This window comes from Tachypleus tridentatus, unplaced genomic scaffold (genome assembly GCF_004210375.1).
Source record: "Tachypleus tridentatus isolate NWPU-2018 unplaced genomic scaffold, ASM421037v1 Hic_cluster_2, whole genome shotgun sequence".
NCBI lineage: Eukaryota > Metazoa > Arthropoda > Merostomata > Xiphosura > Limulidae > Tachypleus > Tachypleus tridentatus.
Window position 1 is genome coordinate 24359168 of NW_027467782.1, and position 13501 is coordinate 24372668.

The following is a 13501-nucleotide window of genomic DNA, read 5'->3' on the forward strand; positions in this document are numbered from 1 at the left end:
GTGGTATTTTAGTTGAAATGAATCACATTTGTGGAATTATGGTGTATTAACATTTTTAAACTTCAAACATATGTATATGTGTGTTGTGTTTTTCAATTTCTGACGCGAAGTAATCAGTAACTTCTATTGTACTTAAGTTACTTGGTTCACAACACAATCGCCAACTCATTGTCCCTAAAGACGTTCCAACACATTGTAGGTTTGTGGTATTCTTAAGTCCACCCACACAAACTTGAGAACAGACAACTACACATGAAATGCTATATTTATTTTTCATCTTTCACATTCCCGTGAGACAAATGTATAAATTAGATGTCTTCAGGGGATTTCATTATTTCACTTTAATATTCACCGAATGTTAGTCTGAATTCCAGGATGTGTTGTTGAGATAGAGATATTCTTATACACTTTATCCTTTGTTCTCTCTCAGCAACCAATAAGTAACTTGCTAGTAAGGCTGTTCTATTCTAAAACATCTCACAAGAGAATAGATGGTGTAACAAAGTGTGAAGGAAATACCGTCAACAACTCGTTTCTTCACAAGTGGGTGAGCATTGTCTACGAGAAATTAAAACTTTCCTTCAATGTCTTCTCTAATGACAATAAGTTCGTAAAGATTTTAGTCATAACAGGGCCACTGGGTAAGCATTGTCTATCGATGGTAGAATAAAACGTGTCTCATTTATTTTCAATGCATTCTCCATTAAGTACAAACCGAATCTAAACGAACTCATGTACTTAACTTTTGTAGCTTATACACTACGCAACTGTAACTGTTTTTACTTATGTACCAAACTGTTCCAACTTATAAACTAAACTGTTGTATACTTGGTAGCGACTGATGAAAAAGAAAAGATACATCAATATACTTGTATAAAATGAGGAATCTTTTCAGAACAAGAAACTGTTCCAATATAAATACGATAACAGTAATTAATTTATATTTATGACTTATATTTCTTAATATTAATTTCATTTTTTGTTATTTATCTTTCACTGTTTTCCAGTTTTATGTAGATAGCTCGAAATCGTTTGTTTTTTTCGAAGATCATTTTACTTTTAATAAACTGCATAATATTTTTCGAATTTTACCTATTGTTTTTTCCTTGCACAGACTATTTTTATTTGTATTACATGACCTATTATTTATGGAATTATTTTTATGTAAGTTCAAGTGTTGCTAACGCTCAGTAGTGAGGGAGAACTTAAATCAGGAAGAAGAGACACGAGCTAAACTGGGAAAAGAAGATAAAATGAAATAATTATCATTTTAATTATTTAAATATTTCTTTTGCTGTCTTTAACAGTTAAAACCAGATCAGACTCTCGGACCTGAAAATATCTACCTCAGCAGCTTGACTAACCATAGTTACACTGTGTGGTGATAGGCATGCTAACATTCAACGTGCGTCGTGCGATACTAGCCGGTTTTAGAATCTTTCAAGAAATATTTTTTTTTTTACATGAGCTTGTTGGTTTGTTTGTTTGTTTGTTTTAATTTCGCGCAAAGCTAAATGAGGGCTATCTGTGCTAGCCGTCCATAATTTAGCAGTGTAAGACCAGAGTCATCATCACCCACCGCAAAGTTTTGGGCTACTCTTTTACCAACGAATAGTGGGATTTACCGTCACTTTATAACGCCCCCACGGCTGAAATGGCAAGCATGTTTGGTGTGACCGGGATTCAAACCCGCGACCCTCAGAGTACGAGTCGAACGCCTTAATCCACCTGACCATTCCGGGGCTTTACATGAGATAAAATCCACCTAGTGGTAGAACCTACATATTTCTCCATTTATAACATTTACTACTGAATGTGAACAATAGTTGAAGGATCAGGCAGTAATTTTTTAGGTGAGCATGCAACAACTTTTTAGGTGACAGATAAAAACATTTTCCAGTTATGTTTCGCCTTATTTGAACTCTGAGTTGCAACAACGGTTATATCAACAATTGTATTGTAATCTGTGATGCATGCAGTTTTCATTCGTAAATTTTTTAAGTGAACAAGAAACGAACACCTTTATATATACGCTGCTGGCCAAAATCTTAAGCTCAATGAACATAAAGAAAAATATGCAATTTTCATTGATAGATTCAACCATTTATTTGAGTAGAGCTTTGAAAGATGAAAATAAGAAAAGGGAAAATAAAAATAAAAAACTTTTTCAGCAATTAATATAGAAAATGTGAACACTATGAAATTACCCTAAATACTAGCTGGTCTAAAGTTTAAAGCAATACTGAAACGAAGCGTTAATCGGTAAACACGTAACGAAATTTAGATATTTGTGTTCAAGCATTAGTGTTGTCAACATCTCCCACTGACACCTCCTGTGTTACATTGGGTAAAAACATGGCAAAGGTTAAAACGTTGACAGTGTTTGAACGTGGCAGAATTGTCGAGCTGCAAAAGCAGGTCTCTCTCAACGTACCATCACTGGTGAGATTGGGCATAGTAAAAATGCTGCAAATTTCTCAAAAGACCCTGAGGGATACGGAACGAGAATTTCAAGTGTTCGGCCCAAGAAAATTTCGCTGGCGTTGAGCAGGAGGATTCGACGGGTTGTCAGGCAAGAAACTAGCTGATCATCGAACCAGAGTAAGGCCCTTACACACGCAGAATGTAGCTCAAGAACAATGTGTTTTTTGTTGTGTTTTTTTTTATAGCAAAGCCACCTCGGGCTATTTGCTGAAACCACCGAGGGAAATCGAACCCCTGATTTTAGCGTTGTCAATAACAATAAGACGGCATCTACAAGAGAAAGGCTTTAAAAACCATAAACGTCTTAAAAGGCCACGCCTCCTTCTACACCACGAAACAGCTTGGTTAAACTTTGCTGAGAATCACCAAATATGAGACGTGGAAAAGTGGAAGAAGATTTTGTTCTATGATAAGAAAAAATTTAACCTTGATGGTCCAGATGGCTTCCAACGTTACTGGCACGATAAGGACATGCCACCGGAGACATTTTCTACACGACACAGTGGAGGAGGTTCCATCATGATCTGGGATTGTTTCTCCTTCCATGGAACAGTGGAGCTTCAAGTTATTCAGGGGCGTCAAACAGCAGCTGGCTACATTGGCATATTGGAGAGAGCATCCTTATTGACTGAAGGTCTCACTTGTGTGGAAATGACTGGCTCTTTCAGCAGGACAACGCTGAAATCTACAATGCCCGCAGAACAAAGGATTTTTCATTGCGAATAAAGTGACTCTTTTGAACCATCCAGCGTGTTCGTCCGAACTGAACCCAATTGAAAATGTTTGAGGGTGGATGGCAAGGAAAGTCTATAGAAATGGACGACAATTCAAAACAGTGCATGATCTTCGTGAAGCCATCATCATCACTTGGAATACCATTCCAGCTAGCCTTCTGCAAACGCTTATATCGACCATGCCAAAGCGAATGTTTGAAGGTATTCGAAATGACGGCCGTACAACTCACTACTGAGACCTCTTGCTGGGCATTTCCTATACTGTTTAGGACTTCTTTATGGTATGGTCTTAAACTTTTGACCATCTAGTATTTAGGTTAATTTCATAGTGTTCACATTTTTGCTGTTAAATGCCAGAACAGTTTTTTTATTTTTATTTTTCCTTTTCTTTTTTTCATCTTTCGAAGCCCAACTCAAATAAGTGGTTGAGTCTAACAACGCAAAATGCAATTTTTTTCTTTATGCTCATTAGGTTTACGATTTTGGACAGCAGTGTATATACATCAATCTCATTCCTAAAAGGTTTACTAACATCTGCTAAACAGATTTGGATTGTTTGGCTTGGTAATTTAATTAAGGGTATCCAGGTAGCCAATCAGGTGGAGGCATTGCACTCCGTTCTAACAGTGGATACAAGCTGACCCGCTGTCAGCTTATGGCATTGTAAAGTCAGGTGTAAGCGACGACACGTTGTCTCAACAATATAATAAGTGATAGACCCTTGTTGAAAGACAGAGACTACATCCGACTTTAATATTGATAAAAACATTGTAGGATACATTTTGTGAATTACGGAACATCTACGAATTGCGTTTGAAGAAAGTTTCGATATATTGACACACAACATCCATTACAATTATTACTTACCAAATCATACAATACTTGAAAGACCCGATATGAAAATTACCAGTTCAGACAGAAGGGAATCTCTGTTATGGGCTGTTCTTACAAACGCGTTTGCAAATGGTCGAAGAACGTACAATATCATCTTGATGTTTGTATTTGAGGTAAAATGTTGACTAATTGTGTCTTTAAAAGTGTCCTGAAAAACAATAGAATTTTTAAGTTCATCTGTTTTTGTTTACTTTTATCTCTAAATCATAACAAATCGAAAAATAAACAATATCGGTTTGTTTGTTTAGAAATTTCGCGCAAACCTACACGAGGGCTATCTGCGCTAGTCATCCCTACTTTAGCAGTGTGAGAAGAGAGAGAAGGCAGTTAGTTATCACCATCCACCATCAACTCTTGGACTATTCTTTTACAAACGAATAGTAGGATTAGCCGATAATTATAATGCCCCACTCCTGAGAGGGCGAGTATGTTAGGTGTGACGGAGAAAACAATATGGGACACATTCTTGATGACGAGAAACCCACTTGAAATAAAACTTTTTTCAATCACGTTAACTCGATACACCCCAATATTAAGTTCACCTGTGAACAGGTAAAAACTAACCAATAACACTTCTTAACCTCAAGATTCCTATAACTGATACACAATTCAAAACAGAAAATGGCCCGGCATGGCCAAGCGCGTTAAGGCGTGCGACTCTTAATCTGAAGGTTGCGGGTTCGAATTCCCGTCACATCAAACATGCTTGCCCTTTCAGCCGTGGGGGCATTATAATGTGACGATCAATTTCATTATTAATTGGTAAAAGAGTAGCCCATGAGTTGATGGTGGGTGGTGATGATTAGCTGCCTTCTCTCTAGTCTTACACTGTTAAATTAGGGACGGCTAGCGCCTAGGAAGGTCGAAATGTTGTTCTCTCCCTATCCAAAAAAAGAAAAAGTGTTAATACTCGTACTAGCCGTTCTGAGATACAACATCGGACACAGCGTAAATGGTATAAAAAGGAATTATATAAACTTAGAAACACATTTATCAAACTCTATGAAATATTTATGTCCTTCCTTAAACAGGATTCCCTTCAGAGTAAGTAAAATTACCTAGCGACAAGAAATGTATTTCTATACATTTAAAACATTATGTTTCATGTACAACTGGGTACCACCATACGACAAGTTGGTATGGATGTGTTGGCGGTAAATAAACTATCGATCCTACATAGACTTCGCCCATAAACAAGGACGGATTTTTTGACAAAGATTTTGAGATGAGTTGTTTTAATTGCTAATGTTAAATGGAGTCTGACTGCTGCTATTTTTAAATGTTTAGAAGAAATCGATACTATGATAAATGTTATCTTAATACGAGCCATTTGGTCTGTAAACTACCATAAGTTGTGAATTTTGATAGAAACTACAGTTACTGACGTTCTAATCTTTTATGAGACTAAAACACTATTTTTCTTCTCCATATTAAAATATCTGTTTTTCCTCTCAACTACTTTCCATTAACTGACTTTCCCTGAAAACAGATAAATCTTAATTTTATGATACTATCCTTTAATGTTAATTTCAAATCAAATCGACATTAATGTATCTCAAGACAGCTGGTATGGGTATTAAAACTTTTGTTCAAATAAAGTAGAGAACAACATTTCAACCTTCTAAGGCCATCTTCAGGTTAACAAAAAAATAAATTTAAAACAGTTTCAGATGGCCTAAGAAGGTTGAAATGTTGGTCTCTACTTTATTTTAATAACAGTTAATACCTATACCAGCCGTCTTGAGATACATTTTTACTTCAAGTGAGTTTTTCGTCAGCACGAATTACTTCTGTTGAAGAAAGCCTCTTCATTTTCAATGATCACATAGCACTGAGTAATAACATCAGCTTCTTTCTGATGTAGTCAGTTCTGGAGGTTCAGTGTTTTCGCTCACCAGTGGCACAGCGGTATGGCTGCAAACTTACAACGCTGGAATCTGGGTTTCGATACCTGTGGTAGGCAGGACACAGATAGTCCATTGTGTTGCTTTGTGCTAAACTTCAAATAAACCTCAGTGTCTTTATTTGATATTTATTACTATTTTAAAGATACGGTGTTTCTTGTTGTATCTAAGCCTTTGTCTACAACTTACTCTTTACAATGGCATCCATTAAGCACGTGTATGCCGCGTGTTTTATTGTACGTACCATTATATTGTAATTGTTTAAATCTGATTTATCTAAACTTCCGATTAAATACGAAATCTTACTCAATGTAATGTTGGTTCCTGAAATTTTAATATTATGAACTACTGTAATTTACTTTTCTTTTTTGAGATATTAACGCAGACGATGGAATTTATGGACATTTTGAAACATCAGTATTAAAGACGTTTTTAGTATTACAAAGTTTTTAATATTTCTTACAAAACTTCGTTTTCCACCTGATGAATCAGCTACACATACTATATATTCTTTTGATTCATCAGTTTTCTTATTGCTCAGATAAACGTCATTTATTTGATTTATTCGAATCCCCGTCACACCAAATATGCTTGCTCTTTCAGCCGTGGGGGCGTTACAATGTACGGTCAGTCCAACTAGTCTTACACTGATAAATTAGGGACGGCTAGCGCCTATAGCCCTCATGTAGCTTTGCGCGAAATACAAAAACAAACATACGCAGGCAACCTTTTTCCAAAGTTAAGTTACGTTTTTAGAAAAACAAAATTTTCTTAACCTGACAATTTAGAAAGACAAGATCTCTATTTGTAAGTTTCTCTTATATAAAGAAATTAATAACTATATTTGGTTGAAAAAAATAACATTAAATGTGATCTAAAAATAATGTAGCGTATGTTTGAAATTATTCATACATTACCCAAAGCAGAATTACTGTAACAAACAATATCACTTACAGTTTCCTGACTTGCGAGGTCTGTATCGACAAACTGCAGTTTATAACAACATGCAAGAGCTGTAAGCCAACAAAACCGAGTTCAGCCGAATCAGTTGCTTTTCTGTTGCTTTCAAGTAATCTTTGTACTTGAAGCCAATGCAGCGCCCTCTAGCATTGTCGTGTGAAATCAGTGTTTATTTCAACAAATCGGCAGTTTTGAAGAATAATGTTGTTTCTTGAGATGTAACCTAAGATACAACGTTGTTTTACTCTAATAGTAATAGAGGTCTTTAACCACAAAGCTAAACATTGACCTATCAGTTATGTGCCCGCCACGGATTTCGAAATGTGGTGTTTAGCTTTATAATCCTTCAAATTTACATCTGAACGACTTGGGGGAGGAGAGATTTATTGGTAAACCTATGTTATGCTTACAGGGAATCTATTTAATTTAAAAATATCATAATCAATCTATATTTTAATGTAATAATTCGGATGGGAAGCTTCTTTATACGTTTTAATCTGGATTTCGTATAATTACTTTAACATTATTGTCTTTATCACAACAACAGTTTTCAGTGTAGCTGTAATATGTTAATACCCTTAGATACAAAGAAAAATTAACCATAGATACAAATGTTCGTTTTATTTGAATGATGTTAGACAGTTTTAATATTTCAAGTTCTACTTTATGTCGTACAAGGATATTTTATTTCTCTCATCTTGTCACTGAAGAGTAGTTTTCCATGAGAAATTCCAGTTATGAGAATGTGACTTTTGTGGGAGGTTAATTGGTTTGTTTTGAAATTTGCGCAAAGCTACACGAGAATTTTGTGCTCTACTCGCCCCTAATTTAGCAGTGCAAGACTAGAAGGAAGGCAGTTAGTCATCACCACCCAACGCCAAATCTTGGGCTAATTTTTTACTAACAGATAGTAGTGCTGACCATCACTTTATAAAGCTTCCACGGCTGAAAGGAAGAACAAGTTTAGTGTGACGTGGATTTGAAACCGCGACCCTTAATTCAGATTACGAGTTGTGCGTTTTAACCACCTGACCATCTAAACTTACTGTTGACCTCTGAGCGAGAAATATATTGATATATTTCATGCCGCTATCGACCTAGAGTATGAATAAATCTCAGTTTTAGTGCATTTAAAAGAAGATAATTAATTGAGACCTTTTATATTTATATATAACTGTAATTAGGCCTAAAGCGTCCGATTGATAATCTCGGTTTGAACCTCTGTCACCAAACATGCTTGGTCTTTCAGGAGTGCGGGTGTTATAATGTTTCAGCCAATCCTACTGTGCGTTGATATAAAAGCAGTCTTGGAGTTAGCGGGAGTAGCGTTGACTAACTACCTTCCCTCTAGTCTGTCACTGTTAAATTAGGGACGACTAGCATCAACCTCTTCTGATCTCACTTATAATAGCTTTCTTTTCTATAACATAGCACACTAATGAAAAGGGTTTGGTCTGTTACTAATGCTTCATGGGCCATATTGCATGCTGAGCCATTCCCAGCACTTTGGACAGAGTGAGTCACTTCCACACAAGTGACAATAGTACGTGTCTTGAATGTGTTCCACATCCGAATGGTTTATAATTAAAATGTATTAAAAAACAAAAAAATATATAGCTTTTATACTAACGATTTGAAATGATTAAAATAACATTTATCATAGTTTCGATTTCTTCAACGACTTCACGTCTCGAAAATCCAAAACTTAGCAGCAGTCAGACTCCATTTAACATTAGCAATTAAAACAACTCATCTCAAAATCTTTTGTCACAAAATACGTCCTTGTTTATGGGCGAAGTCTATGTAGAATCTATAGTTTATTTACCGCCAACACATCCATACCAACTTGTCGTATGGTGGTACCCAGTTGTACATGAAACATAATGTTTTAAATGTATAGAAATACATTTCTTGTCGCTAGGTACTTTTACTTACTCTGAAGGGAATCCTGTTTAAGGAAGGACATAAATATTTCATAGAATTTGATAAATGTGTTTTTAAGTTTATATAATTCCTTTTTATACCATTTACGCTGTGTCCGATGTTGTATCTCAGAACGGCTAGTACGAGTATTAACACTTTTTCTTTTTTTGGATAGGGAGAGAACAACATTTCGACCTTCCTAGGCGCTAGCCGTCCCTAATTTAGCAGTGTAAGACTAAAGAGAAGGCAGCTAATCATCACCACCCACTACCAACTCTTAGGCTAGTCTTTTACCAATTAATAGTGAAATTGACCGTCACATTATAATTCCCCCACGGCTGAAAGGGCGAGCATGTTTGATGCCACGGGAATTCGAACCCGCTACTCTCAGATTCGGAGCCGAACGCCTTAACCCACCTGGCTATGACAGGCCACCCATCCTACGTCATCTTCAGACTAAAAAAGAGAGAGTTTGCAAGTTACCGTTGCCAGACACGTCTTAGGTACGAGAGTATAAACAGGTAAGGAATTGTAGGAGCGTTGAAGTTGAATGTTAGGTTATTAATTAGTATAGGAATAAAGGTGTTCCCTTATATTGGTATAATTTTGGTTTTATTTGCTGCATAAGTAGGTCTTCTTTGGTTTTGCGTTTGTTTATATTTGTTTCCCTACTTAGTATCTGGGTTTTTTTTATGGTTGTATTGTGTTTATTTTATTTGCAGTGTTTTCTTATTAAGGTGGATAAAAAACTGTCATGAGTGTAAAAAGCAGAGAATAATAATAAATAATTTCACGTCTGACTGTGTGATAGTTACAATTGGTGTGCCTCTGGGCTCTGTGCTGGGTCCTCTGCTGTTTATGACTGGTAAATATTTACAGATAACTTTAAGCTTTTTTGGGTTGGGTAACTGTACCAAAGATGCTGCAGACTTATAGGGAGATAATTTGATGCATGAGTCGATACATAACAGATAATATATCTCAGAATGGCTGGTATGGATATTGACACTTTTATTGATAAAGAGAGAACAACGTTTCTACCTTCTTAGATCATCTTCAGTTTAACAAGGAGAGTTTGAAACTGATTGTTGCTGGACATATCTTAGGGACGAGAGTATAAACGGGTATTGGATTGTAGTGGCGTTGTAGTTGGATGTTAGGTTATTAATCAGTATAGTTATTAATGTCTTCCTTTATATTGGTTTAATTTTGGTTTTAGTTGCTGTATAAGTAGGGCTACTTTGATTTTGCATTTGTTTCCCGACTTACTATTTGGGAGTTTTCCACGGTTATGTTGTGTTTATTTGATTTGCAGTGTTTTTCTGCTTATTTTTCCAATACAGAAGTCGTGGCAGTTGTTACATTGTATTTGATAAATTATGCTGGTGTGTTTGTCAGTGTAGTTTTTACGTAGTATGAACTTTAGTTTTGTTCCTGGTTTTTGAATAAATTTCGTGTTTACTGGAATGTTGTGTTTTGTTATAAGTTTTTTCCAAATGTTGGTCATTTTTTTGCTGATCTTGGGAACAGGTGGAATGCAGCAGTATAAGGTTTTGTTGTTTGTTGTATTTTGGGATACAATGTTATTGAGTGAGAATAGTTTTGTGGCTGTGTTTATTTGGTTTCTTAATATGGTGAATATTTGTTATGCTTCATGCGCTGAGTCCTAGAGAATGTATAATCCGGTGTGGATGATTTTTCTGTGGATTTCTGTTTTGAATTGTGTATCAGTTATAGGAATCTTGAGGTTAAGAAGTGTTATTGGTTAGTTTTTACCTGTTCACAGGTGAACGTAATATTGGGGTGTATCGAGTTAACGTGATTGAAAAAGTTTTATTTCAAGTGGGTTTCTCGTCATCAAGAATGTGTCCCATATTGTTTTCTCCGTCACACCTAACATACTCGCCCTCTCAGGAGTGGGGCATTATAATTATCGGCTAATCCTACTATTCGTTTGTAAAAGAATAGTCCAAGAGTTGATGGTGGATGGTGATAACTAACTGCCTTCTCTCTTTCTTCTCACACTGCTAAAGTAGGGACGACTAACGCAGATAACGTTCGTGTAGGTTGGCGCGAAATTTCTAAACAAACAAACCGATATTGTTTATTTTTCGATTTGTTATGATTTAGAGATAAAAGTAAAGAGAAACATATGAACTTAAAAATTCTATTGTTTTTCAGGACACTTTTAAAGACACAATTAGTCAACATTTTACCTCAAATACAAACATCAAGATGATATTGTACATTCTTCGACCATTTGCAAACGCGTCTGTAAGAACAGCCCATAACGGAGATTCCCTTCTTTCTGAACTTATAATTTTCATATCGGGTCTTTCAAGTATTGTATCATCTGGTAAGTAATAATTGTAATGGATGTTGTGTGTCAATATATCGAAACTTTCTTCAAACCCAATTCATAGATGTTCCGTAATTCACAAAATGTATCCTACAATGTCTTTGTCAATATTAAAGTCGGATGTAGTCTCTGTCTTTCAACAAGGGTCTATCACTTATTATATTGTTGAGACAACATGTAGCTTGCACCTGACTTTGCAATGTCATTCGCTGACAGCGGGTCAGCTTGTATCCACTGTTAGAACGGAGTGCAATGCCTCCACCTGATTGGCTGCCTGGATACCCTAAATTAAATTACCAAGCCAAACAATCCAAATCTGTTTAGCAGATGTTAGTTAACCTTTTAGGAATGAGGTTGATGTATATACACTGCTGTCCAAAGTCTTAAATCCAATGAGCATAAAGAAAAAAATTGCATTTTGCGTTGTTAAACTCAACCACTTATTTGAGTAGGGCTTCGAAAGATGAAAATAAGAAAAGGAAAAATAAAAATAAAAAACTTTTTGGCATTTAATAGGGCAAATGTGAACACTATGAAATTAACCTAAATACTAGATGGTCAAAAGTTTAAAACCATGCCATAAAGAAGTCCTAAACAGTATAGGAAATGCCCAGCAAGAGGTCTCAGTAGTGAGTTGTACGGCCGTCATTTCGAATACCTTCAAACATTCGCTTTGGCATGGTCGATATAAGCGTTTGCAGAAGGCTAGCTGGAATGGTATTCTAAGTGATGAAGATGGCTTCACGTAGATCATGCACTGTTTTGAATTGTCGTCCATTTCTATAGACTTTCCTTGCCATCCACCCTCAAACATTTTCAATTGGGTTCAGTTCGGACGAACACGCTGGATGGTTCAAAGGAGTCACGTTATTCGCAATGAAAAATCCTTTGTTCTGCGGGCATTGTAGATTGCAGCGTTGTCCTGCTGAAAGAGCCAGTCATTTCCACACAAGCGAGGCCTTCAGCCATTAAGGATGCTCTCTCCAATATGCCAATATAGCCTGCTGCTGTTTGACGCCCTGTATAACTTGAAGCTCCACTGTTCCATGGAAGGAGAAACCATCCCAGATCATGATGGAACCTCCTCCACTGTGTCGTGTAGAAAATGTCTCCGGTGGGATATCCTTATCGTGCCAGTAACGTTGGAAGCCATCCATCCAGTTAATTTTTTTATCATCAGAGAACAAAATCTTCTTCCACTTTTCCACGTCCCATGTTTGGTGATTCTCAGCAAAGTTTAACCAAGCTGTTTCGTGGTGTAGAAGAAGGCGTGGCCTTTTAAGAAGTTTATGGTATTTAAAGCCTTTCTCTAGTAAATGCCGTCTTATTGTTCTTGAGCTGCATTCTGCGTTTGTGAGGGCCTTAATCTGGTTCGACGATCGGCTAGTTTCTTGCCTGACAACCCGTCGAATTTTCCTGCTCAACGCCAGCGAAATTTTCTTGGGCCGATCACTTGAAGTTTTCATTTCAAGACCTCAGGGTCTTTTAAGAAATTTACAACAGCATTTTTACTGGGGTTCCTCAAACCTTTGTGTGGTATCATACAAATTTCCATATGTTTAGTTTTTCCATTTAGTAAGTAGCGTTTGATTTTGCCAATATAGAAGGCCTTACAGTCTCGAAACTGTAAAAATATACAAGCCAAGAACAAAGGGAAGATAGAAAATAGTTTTTAGTTCAGAAAAATTGCTAATGTGCGACGTAGGTTTAAAACTAATCTGAAATCATCTTGAGGTAGTAACAATGAATTATGCATATAATTTGAGTTTTTTTGGTCATTTTTGTTTACCAATGTATGGAAGAGAAGAGTATATAGTAAATTGGGGCACAGTTAGTACATTTGGGAATTTCTTAGAGATATTAGTAAGTTTTTGTAATACATGCTGCAGGTAGCCTTTGCGTTTTAAAGTGTCCTGTATGAGAGAAATTTCAGTGTAAATTAAACTGCGTAGATCATAGTACGAAATTACTAAGCTAAACGAGTATCTTTTAAGAGGTGATGTAAGATCAATATAAGACTGAATATATAATTGAGATAAACAACCATATATAAAATGACAGAAAAGTGTCTAGATATAGTCTTCAAGAAGACTCAACGAGAATGGAATATTTGGTCGTATATCAGTTAAAAAACCTTTACGTTGATCTCTGAATTTTGTCAGAAGACTGAAACTTGCTAAAAAGTACAAATACTGGACTGCTGATGATTGGAAAAGGATAATGTAGACGGACAAGCTCAAGTT

The 13501-nt window shown here is 36.1% G+C and overlaps 1 protein-coding gene and 1 long non-coding RNA gene across 2 annotated transcripts in view; one reads left to right on the plus strand and one right to left on the minus strand.

Moving 5' to 3' along the window:
• Positions 1-247: 247 nt before the first annotated feature.
• On the minus strand, positions 248-7177 carry LOC143242726 (uncharacterized). The gene is made up of 2 exons (XR_013023171.1): positions 6971-7177; positions 248-558 (listed from the first exon to the last, which is right to left on the minus strand). It is a non-coding gene; the product is annotated as an uncharacterized LOC143242726 (long non-coding RNA).
• Positions 7178-9080: 1903 nt separating this feature from the next.
• The window catches only part of LOC143243224 (uncharacterized), a 71444-nt gene continuing 67023 nt past the window's right edge, over positions 9081-13501 (plus strand). Inside the window, exon 1 of the mRNA XM_076487064.1 lies at positions 9081-9420. The gene's annotated coding sequence lies outside the window, so the exon portion shown is untranslated. The remainder of the gene's footprint in view (positions 9421-13501) is intronic.